This window comes from Canis lupus, chromosome 9 (assembly GCF_011100685.1).
Source record: "Canis lupus familiaris isolate Mischka breed German Shepherd chromosome 9, alternate assembly UU_Cfam_GSD_1.0, whole genome shotgun sequence".
Classification (NCBI taxonomy): domain Eukaryota; kingdom Metazoa; phylum Chordata; class Mammalia; order Carnivora; family Canidae; genus Canis; species Canis lupus.
Genome location: NC_049230.1, coordinates 23,853,198 through 23,868,098, shown reverse-complemented (window position 1 = coordinate 23,868,098; position 14,901 = coordinate 23,853,198). Strand labels below are relative to the sequence as shown.

The 14,901-nt window shown below is 36.1% G+C and overlaps 1 protein-coding gene and 1 pseudogene across 3 annotated transcripts in view; both read right to left on the bottom strand.

The window, feature by feature from the left end:
• The window catches only part of NPEPPS (aminopeptidase puromycin sensitive), a 106,108-nt gene that overhangs the window by 55,116 nt on the left and 36,091 nt on the right, over positions 1–14,901 (bottom strand). The window lies entirely within an intron of this gene.
• LOC102153960 lies at positions 222–1,964 on the bottom strand (annotated as a pseudogene).

Here is a 14,901-nt window from a genome sequence, read left to right as displayed (position 1 = left end):
CACAGGCAGAGGGAGAAGCAGGCTCCATGCACCGGGAGCCCGACGTGGGATTCGATCCCGGTTCTCCAGGATCGCGCCCCGGGTCAAAGGCAGGCGCCAAACCGTTGCGCCACCCAGGGATCCCAACTTACATATTTCTAATGGAAAAAAAATAGTATCATTTACAGTATCTTAACATAAATTGCCTTTGAATAGGAGCGTTCTTTTCAATACTCTGACGTCTACAAGATGTATCTAGAAAATTTGCTATTGTGAAAATGAAGACTGCTTAAACTGAATTTTAAGGCCGCAGTTTTTCTTTCTGATCTATTGCTATAACACTGTTCTTCCAGTGGCCGAGGGAGTTTCATGTTTTCTTTAGACATCATCAGGCGCCGAAGCTCTTACAGACAACTCTGGTGCTATGTGAATGCTGATATTTTGCTAGCACTAATATGGCTCTTAGGTCCACCACTCCATTCATATTAATTTTTGTTACAAATTTTACAAATGGGGGTGCTTCTGGGTATTTATATCTACATTTTATTTTAAGGCTGTATATTCAGTTTTCATAAATTGTCTGAGCCCATGGTGGCTGCCATCTTATGTAGCTAATACCGGTTCTTTAATAAGTACACACCTCCAAGAAAGAACTTCTGTTATTATTAAAGCCAATCTGTATTATCAATGAATAACACAATTGGTAAAACAAACAAAAAACAACACAATCGGTAATTATAAGGTAACTCCTGCTTTCCTTAATAAAATCTAGCTCAGTTTTTCCTAAATGAAAATTTGATATACTTGTATATGCTAACAATCCTATATCTCAATTTAAACTTTTATTCAATCAATACTATGCTACATATAGCAATATAAAAAATAAAGAATAAATAAAACAGTATTTCCCTTCCTGTGAACCACAGGCCTCCTGTAGGTCTCACTGATTCTCTGATCTTTGCATTCACAATGTGAGCATAAAACATTATTTACATACTGAAGTATCTCATATTTTTCTTCATTTTAAATATTAGTAGCCAAAAAAATCAAGTCTATTTTAGCTCAACACCCAAAAAACAAATAATCTAATTCAATAATGGGTAGAAGACATGAATAGACATTTCTCCAAAGAAGACATACAGATGGCCAACAGATAACATGAAAAGATGTTTAACATCCCTCATCAAAATGAGGAAATGCAAATCAAAAGTACAATGAGATGTTACCCCATACTGGTCAGAATAGCTAAAATCAAAAACAAAAGAAACAAGTGTTGTTGAGGGTGTAGAGAAAAGGGAACCCTTGTGTACTGTTGGTGGGAATGCAAAGTAGTACAGCTACTACTGAAGACAGTATGGAGGTTCCTCAAAAAGTTAAAAATAGAATTACCAAATGATCTAGTAATCACATTACTGGGTATTTACCCAACAAAAACAAAAACACGAACTTAAAGGGATACATACACTTCTATGTTTGTTGGAGCATTATTAAATAGCCAAATTATGGAAGCAGCCCAAGTGTCCATTGATGATAAATGGCTAAAGAAGGTATTATCCAGCCATAAGAAAATAATGAAATCTTGCCATTTGCAATGACACGGATGATGCTAGAGAAATAAGAGAAAGACAAATACCAAATTTCACTCATATGTGGAATTTAGGAAACAAAACAAGTGAGCAAGGGGAAAAAAAAGAGAGAGAAACCAAGAAACTGACTCTTAACTACAGAGAACAAGAGAACAAAGTGATGGTTACCAGAAGGGAAGTGAGGGGTGATGGGGATTAAAGGGTCACTTCTCATGATAAACACTGAGTAATATATAGAACTGCTGAATCACTATATTGTATACCTGAAACTAATAGAACACTGTATGTTAAGTATGTTGGAATTAAAGACTTAATTAAAAAATCAAATCTATTTTAATGTAATACTAACCTCATAGAAAGTTCACTAAAATCTTCATCAACAGATACTAGAAGTATCATTACTATTACATGAACTACCAATTAGAGAATGACAGAACAGTGGGGAAGGGATAATGTTCTAATAAGTGGTACTGGGACAGCAGAATTTCCTTTAGGGGATAAAAACCAAGCTGGACCTGGATTCACACCATACCTCAGAAGTAGATTATAAAAGTCAAAACAAAGCTTTTCAAAGATAATATAGATGATATCTTCATGATGTTGGAATAGAAAGTTTTAAGACAAAAAAAACAATAAACATGAAGAAAAAATGATAAATTAGACTTCATGAGAAATAAGAACTTTTGTACATTAAGAGGTAGCATTAAGGAAGAGAAGATGCAGAAGACATCCGTAATACACAAGTGGCAAAGAACTTGTAAATGAGAACATAAAAGGAATTCCTTTAAATCATAGGAAAATGACATAGGACCCAAAACAAAAATAAACAAAAAATTCTGATACAATAGAGGAAATGTGCACGTGCAATATACATATAAAAAGGTAACCAACCTCATTAAAATCAGGTAGTGAAAATTAAAGCCTCAATCAGATACCAGTACGTACCTATCAGATTAGCTAACAGCAAGAAGTCTAAAACACCAAGTCTTAATTAGAATGTTGAGCAGCTGGAATTGCTTGGCAGTAGTTTAACTGCTATGCCCTGAAATACTTATGTACCCTAAAACACAATACACCTAGGCATATACTTCATGGAAAAGTATGCTTATATGTACCCAGCTGAACATTAAAAAAGTATGTAGCAGCACTGTTCCCAACAGCCCAAAACAGAAACAAATAACACCAAACTGAAACAATTCAGAAGTCCATCAATGTCCACCAATGGGAGATTGGATAAATACATTTTGGCATATTTCTATAATGGAATACAGGGTAGTAACAAAAAAAGAATAAACTCCAGCTACACAAAATAACATGGGTGAATCTAAAAACAGTACTGAGGAAAAGAAGCCAAACAGCATTTTATTGTGCAATTCCATTTATATAACCTACAAAAAAACAAAACACAAATTAAGCTATATTACTCATGAATGTGCACTTACATTGTTACACTATAACATAAAATAAAAAAAAATCAAGGCAGCCCTGGTGGCGCAGCGGTTTAGCACCGCCTGCAGCCCAGGGCATGATCCTGGAGACCCTGGATGGAGTCCCAAGTCAGGCTCTCTGCATGGGGCCTGCTTCTCCCTCTGCCCGTGTCTCTGCCTCTCTCTCTCTCTCTCTCTCTCTCTCTCTCTGCATCTCTATGAATAAATAAATAAATCTTTAAAATAAATAAATAAATAAATAATAATAAAAAAAATCATTACCTAAAAGGGAAAGATGGGATGAAATGAGAAGGGGCATGGTATGAGGTCTTCAGTATTATAACACTACAGTATTATAACACTAAACTGTACAATTGCTATCAGCACTTTTTGAGGTACACGGTGTTTTTCACAATAAAGGTTAAAAAATATTAAAAAAAAAAAGAAAGTCATACTAAAAACAAGTGAGTCATAAATAAATAAATAAATAAATAAATAAATAAATAAAGTGAGTACCATCTATCTTAACTTCAAAACATTTCTTATAGTGGTTTTATTTTATTTATTTTTTATTTTTATTTATTTATTTTTTTAAAGACTCCACTCATTCATTCATGAGAGACACAGACACAGGCAGAGGGAGAAGCAGGCTCCATGCAGGGAGCCCAACACGGGACTCCAGGATCAGGCCCTGGGCTGAAGGCGGTGCTAAACCGCTGAGCCACCCGGGCTGCCCTCTTACAGTGGTTTTACTTCTCTTTTTTTTTTTTTTTTTTTTTAATTTTTTTTTTTTTTTTAATTTATGATAGTCACAGAGAGAGAGAGAGAGAGAGAGAGGCAGAGACACAGGCAGAGGGAGAAGCAGGCTCCATGCACCGGGAGCCTGATGTGGGATTCGATCCCGGGTCTCCAGGATCGCGCCCTGGGCCAAAGGCAGGCGCCAAACCACTGCGCCACCCAGGGATCCCCCTTACAGTGGTTTTAAAAACAACTAAACCAATTCATTAAAAACTGTTAAGAGAAAAGAATAGTTCATAAATGCTGAAAACATGGTATAAGTTCATCAGCCACTCTTAATAAAAACTTACTAAGCATACATAAAAGCTCAAGGCTTGCAAGTAATGAGACTGCATTTCAGGAAAATCCAAGAGAATCAACTGAAAAACTACTAGAAATGATAATAAAATTCATTAAGGTTAACAAGATACAAAATTAACATAGAAAAAGGGTGCCTGGCTGACTCACTTGGTAGAGCATGTGACTCTTGATCTCAGAGTTGTGAGTTCAAGGCCCATACTAGGCATAAAGTTTACATTAAAAAAAAAAATTAATATGGAGAAACCAAGAGCCTTGCACATCTCATAACTAGAAGATATAATGGAAGACCTCACCTGTAACAGCAACAAGTATAAAACACCTAGAAATACATCTCATAAGATATATGTAAAATCTTTATGAAGATAATTTTATTTTCTTTTAAAGATTTTATTTATTTATTTGAGAGAGCGAGTGAAAGAGAGAGCACAGGCAGGGAGAGGGACAGAGGGAGAAGGAGCAGACTCCCCGTTGAGCAGGGAGCCTGATGTGGGGCTCAATCCCAGAACCCTGAGATCATGACCCTAGTGGAAGGCAGATGCTAAACTGACTGAGCGACCCAGGTGCCCCTCCTTTATTTTAAAGAATGAAGATAATTTTAAAAAGTACTCAACAACACAAAAGATAAATATCTAAAGGTAAATAATACTCTTAAGGGTAAATCTTAATGTTAATTGTTGTTAAGTTACACATCATATGATCCCAATAAAAATACCAACAGGAGTTTTTCTTTTTTTAATTGGATAGTCTGATGCTGATATTCATATGTAAAAATAAGTAAAAAACTCAATGAATTCTGAAAAAAGTGTAATGAGAGGGCTTGCTTTACAGATATTAAAACATATTACAAAGTTACAATAATTGTGAGTATGGAACTACACTCAGGAATATAAAACATTCAAAAAGTAAGCATAATTAAATTTATATGATTTAGTATATGACAAAGATGGCATTTTAAATGTGAGGGGAAAGAGAGATTATTCCATAAATGGTGTTGTGGCAAAAATTTAATTTGGACACTTATCTATTATGAAAATAAATTGCAGGTGGAACAAAGATTCATGTTTAAATACCAGAACTATAAATACTGATTTTTATTTTTAAAAATTTTTTTAAGATTTTATTTATTTATTAATGAGAGACACACAGAGAGAGGCAGAGACATAGGCAGAGGGAGAAGCAGACTCCTTGCACGGAGCCCAAAGCGGGACTTGATCCCCAGACCTAGGATCACGCCCTGAGCTGAAGGCAAATGCCCAACCACTGAGCCACCCAGGCATCCCAAAATACTGATTTTTAAAAGTAATCTCTGCTTGGGACAAACCTTTCTAAACATACCTTAAAATCTAGAAGTCATATAAGAAATAAATTTAATGCAGAAAGACCTTAGCAATATAAAAATGGCCATAAATAAAATCAAAGACGTATTACAAATTGGGGGGGAAATGGTGAAATGCATTTGACAGAAAAAGGATTACTTTCCCTGACATATAGACTTGTCTATCTGGGTTTTTTGGGTTTGTTTTTTTTTTTTTTTTTTTTTTTTGAGATAGAATGCGTGAGCATGGGTGGGAGGTAGGGTGTAGGGCAGGGGCAGAGGAAGAGGGAGAGATAGAATCTTTTTTTTTTTTTTTTTAAGATAGAATCTTAAGTAGGCTCCATGCCCAGCCCACTGAGGAGCCAGACGCTGGGCTCAATCTCATAACCCTGAGATCATGACCTAAGTCAAAATTAAGAGTCAGATGCTTAACTGATGGAGCCACTCAGCTGCCCCTAGATCTGATTTTTTTTTTTAAAAAATCAGTAAAAAAGGGCAGCATCCAATTAAAAATGGGCAATGACACGACCAGGCACATTACAGAAAACTCAAATACACATATTTTTTAAATAAATTTATTTTTTATTGGTGTTCAATTTACCAACATACAGAATAACACCCAGTGCTCATCCCGTCAAGTGCCCCCCTCAGTGCCCGTCACCCATTTACCCCCACCCCCCACCCTCCTTCCCTTCCACCACCCCCAAATGGTTTTTAAAATACACAGATTCTTAATTTTGTAACATAAAGAAATACAAACTAAAGGTATTAAAAGATTACCATTTTTTAACCTATCAGATTAGCAAACATAAAAATTTGAGATGAGGGGTGCCTCAATGGCTCAGTCAGTACACCATCTGCCTTAGGCTCATGATCCTGCTGTTCTGGGATCTAGCCCTGCACTGGGCTCCCTGCTGAACAGGGAGCCTCCTTCTCCCTCTCACTCTCCCCGCTCCCCCTGCTTGTGCTCTCTCACACTAGCTCTCTTTCTTGTTCTTTCAAATAAACAAAATCTTTTTTAAAAAAATTTGAGATGATATGGTACTGAATAGGGTGTTTAACAAGATTGTGGGGATTGGTACAGGCTCTATAAAGTGCAATTTGATAGTATCAATCAAAATTACAAATATACACACCTTGTGACCCAACAATTCAACTCCCAGGAATTCATCCCATATACCTTCTCATATATGAAAAATGATGTGAGACATATACAGTACTATTCACTGTAGCATTCCACTTAAATATCTACCAGTAGTGGATTGGTTTAATGCATTATGATAAATTAATTCCATGCAATACTGACTAATCATGAAAAATGAGGAAGCTTTTTATGTGCTGATTTGTAACAAATTCCAAAATAAGCAAAGTATAGTTTTTTCATCAAATGTTACATTCTTCCTCTCTCCATTTAACTTTTTTTTGAGGGAGAGAAAGAGACAGAACATGGGGGAGGAGCAAAGAGAGAAGAAGAGAGACTCTTAAGCAAGCTCAATACTCAGTGCACAGCCCAACATAAGACTCAATCTCATGACCCTGATATCATGATATGAGCAGAAATCAAGAATCCAACACAACTGACTAAGTCATCCAGGCAATTATGTGCTGTCTCTTTCTCCATCAAAAAAAATCTTCCTATATTAATATTTGAGTATCATAATCATGCACTGAAAGGTAAACCATTAATTGAGACATGAAATCTTTTTCCCTTTTTATGTTTAAGCATATGAAATTTAGTCACAGGAACGGAAGTACAGAGAAAGGCCACTTTTTAAAAAAAGTATACTCAGAAGTCTACATTTTTAAAAAGATTGAAATAGGAAAAAAATATATAAAGTCAGCCTAAGTTGTTATAGCCTACATCATTTACACAAGCTTCTAATAGATTCTGCTCTGGTATTATACTGAGATACAAATACACAACTTCTAAAAATTCTAATAACACAAGTTCTAATTCAATTGTACTTCAAAAGTTCTTTTGCAAATGGTCCATTTGGAGACATTCTTCCAAAGAAGACACACAGATGGCCAACAGACAAATGAAAAGATGCTCAACATCACTCATCATCAAAGAAATACAAATCAAAACTACAATGAGACATCACCTTACACGAATCAGAATAGATAAAATTAACAGCACAAGAAACAACAGGTGTTGACAAGGATGTGGAGAACGGGGAACCCACTCAGAACATAGGTGGGAATGCAAACTGGTACAGCCCCACTAGATAACAGTACAGAGGTTCTTCAAAAAGTTAAAAATAGAACTACCCTACCTCTCAGCAATTGCACTGCTAAGCATTATTTACCCAAAGGTAATAAAAATACTAATTTGAAGGGATACATGTACCTTGATGTTTATAAGCAGCATTATCAACAATAGTCAAATTATGGAAAGAGCCCCAAAGTCCATCAACTGATGAATGGATAAAGAAGATGTAGTGTATGTATATGTACACACACGTGTACATGTGTATGTATGCACATATGTACATATATATACACATATACACATGTGCGTGTGTATACATGTGTATATGTACACACATATATACACACATACATAAATACACATTGGAATATTAGCCATAAAAAAGAATGAAATCTTGCTATTTCCTAGATGAAGCTAGAGAGTACTATGCTAAGTGATATAAGTCAATCAGAGAAAGACAAATACTCATATGTGGAATTTAAGAAACAAAACAAATATGGGGGGGGGGAAAAAGAGAGGAAAACAAAGAAACAGACTCTTAATAACTATAGAGAACAAACTGATGGTTACCAGAGGGCAGCTGGATGGGGATATGGGTTAAATAGGTGCTGGAAATTCTGAAGAGCACCAGGTGTTGTATGTATGTGTTGAATCACTAAATTTTACACTTGAAACTAATATTAAACTGTATGTTAACTAACTGGAATTTAAATAAAATTCTTAAAGAAAAAAGGCCTATTTAGAACTCAGAATGTCATTTCCTCTAAGCCACAGCTGTATATAACAGGCAATCTAGCCCACATAACTCCAGACAACCCACAAATGCCTGTGTTGTTCAATACTACATGAAATAAGTGATGAAATTTTGTTTTGTTTCATTTATTTAGATGGCAACCTACCTATCATAGTTTTAGATAGGAGCTCATGGTGCAATAAAAAAGAACTCAAATTTCAACAAAGGCTTGCAATAGTCACCTGCTACCTGGAATCAAAATAGTTTTGCAAAAAAAAAAAAAAAAGTTTTGCAGTGGTAAAGAAAACACACCATTCTGGAGGAATTACAGGGAGAACATGAAACCAGGAGCTCAGAAAGTGAGGGAAGGACTGTTGCTAAAGAAATAATAACCTAGGGCTGACTCTGTAAGGGTAACAATGGAAGGAAGATGATGGTGGAATAAAATTGCCAACTTACTGAAAGAAAATAATTACCAGTCTAGAATTTTATAGCAAGGAAAAATAATCTTCAAAAATGAATGTTATGGAGCACTTGGCTGGCTAAGTTTGTATAGCGTGAGACTCTTTTGATTTTGGGTTATGAGTTTGAGTCCCATATTGGGGAATAGACTGTACTTAAAATATGAAAAAAACAGATGTTATAACACTGGTATGCACATATGTCAAAACTCACTGAAATGCAAGATGGATACTAAAAATTAATACATACTATTGTATGTGAATGATACTTCAATAAAGTTGAAATTTAAAATGAAGGCTAAAAAATAAAGATAAGCTCAAAGAAACAAAAACAGAGACTGCTGTCAAAAGACACCTACTAAACAGGATACAGAGTATTCTTCAAAAAGAATGATTTTAGCATTGTTAGAATAATGAACAAAAATAGCAAATATCTGGGTAAAGCTAAATAAAAATTATACAACACAATAATAATGTCTTATGACATAGAAGTAAAAAAAAAAATAGGGGTGCCTGGGTGGCTCAGTCAGTTAAGCATCTGCCTTCAGCTCAGGTCATGATCCCAGGGTCCTGGAATTGAGACCCAAGTTGGGCTCCTTGCTCAGTGGGAAGTCTGCTTCTCCTTCTTGCTCACCCTCTGCCCTTCCCCCCATTCATGCCCTATCTCTCTCTCAAATAAATAAAATATCAAAAAAGTAAAAATAAAAGGAAATAAAAAATAAAAATGAAAAATATATAGAAGAAAATTAAACTATACCACAAGAGCATGTAAGTCGGATGGCGATTAAGTGCTCCTAAGATCTTTATAATATCCAGAAGAAGGGTAAAATGATCAATTAGCACTGGATTTTTTTAAGTCAGAGATGGCTATTATAATTCCTGGGGTACTAACATACCTCTAAAAAAAAAGAAAACAAAAAATTGATTAAAACACTTCTAGTTAGGAGTGCCTTGGTAGCTCAGCTGGTTACACACTGAACTCTTGATTTTGGTTCAGGTCATGATCTTAGAGTTGTGACATTAAGCCTTGCATCAGGCTCTGCACTGGGTGCTGAGTCTGCTTAAGATTCTCTCTCTCTCTGTCTCCCCCCCCCCCGCCCCTCCTCCTCTCTGAAAGAAATAAAAATAAAACAAAAATTCTTTCTAATTAAAAGAATATAAGAAAGCACATAAAATATGGTAGATTAGAAGGCAACAGCAATTACATTAAATTTAAATGGATTAGATGCTTTATTTAGAAGACAACGATTTTCAGATTGGAACTATTAAGTTTAAAAAAAGTACAATGAGCTGTTTATAGGAGATATACCTAAAACATAATAATTCAAAAAGGTTAAAAGGTAAAGAATGAGAAAAATGTGACATGCAAACACTAGCCAATAATTCATAAAATAAGCAGGGAAAAGTTAGTAAAAATGAAGATGTAAACAAAATTAACAAACTTGATTTAGTAAGACGTATATAAAACATCACATCCAACAAATTATAAAAGCACATACAAGCATTTTTAAAATGACCAAATCTTGGGCCATAAAGCAAAAGCAAGCCTTAAATTCCAAAGGACATGGGATGCCTGGGCAGCTCACTAGTTGAGCATCTGCCTTTGGCTCAGGTCCTGATCCCTGGGTCCTGGGATCGAGTCCCACATCAGGCTTCCCCCCAGGGGAGTCTGCTTATCCTTCTGCCTTTGTGTCTGCCTCTCTCTGGGTCTCTCATGAATAAATAAATATTTTAAAATTAATTAATTAATTAATTCCAAAGGACTGAAATCATATACAGGCATACCTCATTTTATTGTGCTTCATAGATAATGTGTTTTCTTTATAAATTGAAGGTTTGTGGCAACCATGTGTCAAACAAGTCTACTGGCACCATTCTTCCCCAAAAGCATGTGCTCACTTGGTGTTTTCTATGTCACATTTTGATAATTCCCAAAATATTTCAAACTTTTTCATTATCATTATATTTGTTACACTGATCTCTGATGTTATTATGGTAATTGTTTTGGGGTACCATGAACTGTGACTAAGTAAGACTACCAACTTAATACATGCTGTATATGTTCTGAATGCAGATGTAATAGAAATAGCAAAAGAACTAAAAGTGGAGCCTTAAGATATGAATAAACTACTACAGTCTCATGAAGCAATTGTTCGTGAACAGTTGCTTCTTAGGGATAAGCAAAGAAAGTTGTTTCTTAAGTTGGAATCTACTCCTGGTGAAGACTTTGAAGACTGTTGAAATGACAACAAAGATTGAGAATATTACATAAAACTCCACTGATAAAGCAACAGGATTTGAGAGGACTCCAATTTTGAAAGAAGTTCTACTGTGGGTAAAATGCTATCAAACAGTACCACAAGCTACAAAGAAAAGTATTCATGAAAAGAAGTCAACTGATGCAGCAAACTTCATGGTTCTATTATTTTAATAAAACGCAACAGCTGGGGTGCCTGGGTGGCTCAGTCAGTTAAGTGTCCAACTCTTGACTTCCAGTCAGGTCATGATTTCAGGGTTGTGAGATCAAGACCCACATCAAGCTCTGCACTCAGCATGGAGTCTACTTGAGATTCCTCTCTCCCCTTTTCCCTTTGCCCCTCCCCCTGTTTGCACTCTCTCTTAAATAAAATAAATAAAATCTTTAAACTAGAAGAGCTCCAGATACATCTGAATATCCCCTGGATCAGAAATCAGAAAATATTTTAGACTGATTAATAAAGATATTATATATCAAAAAATGTGGCAGCAGATCAGCAGTTGCCTGGAGATGGGGGGAGAAGGGGAAGACTAGATCCCAAAGGGGCATGAGGAAACATTGTGGGGGTGATGGATATGTTCATTACCTTGGTTGTATTCATAGGTCAAAAAGTACCAAATTATACATTTTAATATATATATATAACATGTCAAATATTACATAAATCTCATAAAACTGTATTAATGAAAGGAAAGAAAAAAAGATGAGGCGGCAAGGGGCTGTAGTAGCAGCAGTCACAGCTGCTGCCTATATAATTTTCCCCTAAACAAGCCAGAAAAAGTGTGAGCTGTAGCTAAAAGTGATTTGTTTTCTGCAGATTTATAGTTTCGCTTATTTATTTTTTTTAAAGATTTTATTTGTTTATTCATGAGACAGACAGAGAGAGAGGCAGAGACACAGGCAGAGGGAAAAGCAGGCTCCATGCAGGGAGCCCAATGTGGGGACTCAATCCGGAGACTCCAGGATCATGCCCTGAGCCGAAGGCACTTAACCATTGAGCCACCTAGGCGTCCCAAAATTTTATAGTTTTAAATAAACAAACTATAGGGATGCCTGGGTGGCTCAGTGGTTGAGCATCTGTCTTCAGCTCAAGTCATGATTCCAGAATCCAGGGATCAAGTCCCACATTGGGCTCCTTGTGAGGAGCCTGGTTCTCCCTCTGTCTATGTCTTTGCTTCTCTCTCTGTACCTTTCATGAATAAATAAAATCTTTAAAAGAAATAGAAAATAAACATTCAACTGAGGATTTAACATCAAAAGTTGGTTCTTTGAAAAGACTAATAAAATTGACAATGATCTGGGGATCAAATGAGTAAAAAAGAGAAGATACAAATAAATAAAATATGCAGTTGACCCTGAACAACATAGGTTTGATCTGAGCAGGTTGATTTCTACATGGATTTTTTTTTTAATAAATACAATACAGTACTCTAAATGTATTTTCTCTTTCTTATGGTTTTCTTTTTTAAATTTATTTTTAACTTTTTAAATTTTATTTTAATTCCACTACAGTTAACACAGAGTGTTCATTAGTTTCAGGTGTATAATATAGTGATTCAGCAATTCTATACATTTCTCAGTGCTCATCAAGTTAAGTGTATTCTTTTTTTTAATTAATTAATTAACTAATTAATTAATTATTTATGATAGTCACAGAGAGAGAGAGAGAGAGAGAGGCAGAGACACAGGCAGAGGGAGAAGCAGGCTCCATGCACCAGGAGCCCGACGTGGGATTCGATCCCGGGTCTCCAGGATCGTGCCCCCTGCCAAAGGCAGGCGCTAAACCGCTGTGCCACCCAGGGATCCCTGTTAAGTGTATTCTTAATCCCCTCTACCTATTTCACCCATTCCCGCATCCACCTCCCCTCTGGGAATCATGTTTGTTCTCTATAGTTAAGACTCTGTTTCTTGGTTTGTCTCCCCCCTCCTTTTTTTTTCATTCATTTTGTTTCTTTAGTTCTACATAGGAATAAAATCATATGGTATTTGTCTTTATCTCACTGACTTATTTTGCTTAGCATTATACTCTCTAGCTCCATCCATGTTGCAAAGGGCAAGATTTCATTCTTTTTTTTTTATGCCTGAGTAATTTTCCACTATAGATACATACTACATCTTCTTTATCCACTCATCTATTGATGGACACTTGCACTGCTTCCACAATTTGGCAATTGTAAATAATGCTGCAATAAATGTAAGGATGTGTATATCCTTTTGAATTAGTTTAGGTAAATACCTAGTGGTGGAATTATGGGATCATATGGTAATTCTACTTTCAATTTCTGAAAAGATTTATTTTAGAGAGAGCATGCAAGCAGGGGGAAAAGCAGAGGGAGAAGAGGGAGAGAATCTCAAGCAGGATCTCTGCTGACCATGGAGCCTAACACAGGGCTTCATCCCCCTGAGATCATGACCTGAGCCAAAATCAAGAGTTAGATGCTTAACTGACTGAGCCACCCAGGTATCCCTCCATTTTTAATTTTTAAGAAAGATTTATTTCTATTTTTAAATTTTTTATTTTTTTAAGATTTTATTTATTTATTTGACAGAGAGAGAGGGAGGGAGCATAAGCAGGGGGAGTAGCAAGCAGAGGGAGAAGGAGAAGCAGGTCCCCTGTTGAGTAAGGAGCCTGATATGGGGCTTCATCCCAGGACCCTGGGATCACGACCTGAGCCAAAGGCAGACACTTAACTGACTGAGCCATACAGGTGTCCCTATTTTTAATTTTTTGAGGAACCTCCATACTATTTTTTTTTATTTATTTATGATAGTCACACAGAGAGAGAGAGAGGCAGAGACACAGGCAGAGGGAGAAGCAAGCTCCACGCACCAGGAGCCTGACGTGGGATTTGATCCCGGGTCTCCAGGATCGTGTCCTGGGCCAAAGTCAGGCGCTAAACCGCTGCGCCACCCAGGGTTCCCAGAACCTCCATACTATTTTCCATAGTGGCTGTGCCAGATTGCATTCTTACCTTACGGTTTTCCCTCTTTTTTTTTTTTTTTTTTTAAGATTTATTTTATTTATTTGACAGAGAGAGAGCAAAGCAGAGGGAGTGGGAGAAGCAGGCTTCTCACTAAGCAGGGAGCCTGACGTGGGGCTCGCTCCCAGGACCCTGGGATCATGACCAGAGCTGAAGGCAGATTCTTAACTCACTGAGCCACCCAGACATTCCAGTTCATGGTTTTTTTAATAACATTTTCTTTTCTCTAGATTACTGTATTGCAGAAATATAGTATGTAATACATATAATGCACAAAATATGTGTTAGTTAACTCTTCATGTTATCAGTAATGCTTCCACCAAACAGTAAGCTACTAATAGTTAACTTTTGGAGAAGTCAAGTTATATACAGACTTTTTTTTATATATATATATGGACTTTTAACTACACAGGAGGTCTGTGCTCCAACCCCTACATTGTTCAAGGGTCAGCCATATATAAATAAATATAATAAACGTATAAAGTTATTATTTATATAAAAATATATATGTAAAAATAAATAAGCAAAAAGCAAAATGATATTTTGTTATAAGAGATGTGGTAGCTAAAATCCTTTGTAACGCTAATATGTCAAAACTATTTACAGCAGAATTTTCCCAGTGTTCTCTGGCATCTCCAAACATGAATTACAGGTCTGCCAAGATACTGTTTCCTTGGCCTTTGGGTCAGCAAGATAGCACTTGAACAATGAGATACTTCTGTCACCTTCCCCTGTGAGGCTCTTCTTTCCAATGTACCAAGAAAACATAATTTTCTATGAATGTCTTGGGAAGAAAGTTAAGAAGTACTGATTTGGAGAATAACTCTACCAACTTTGCATTTAAGAAGAGCA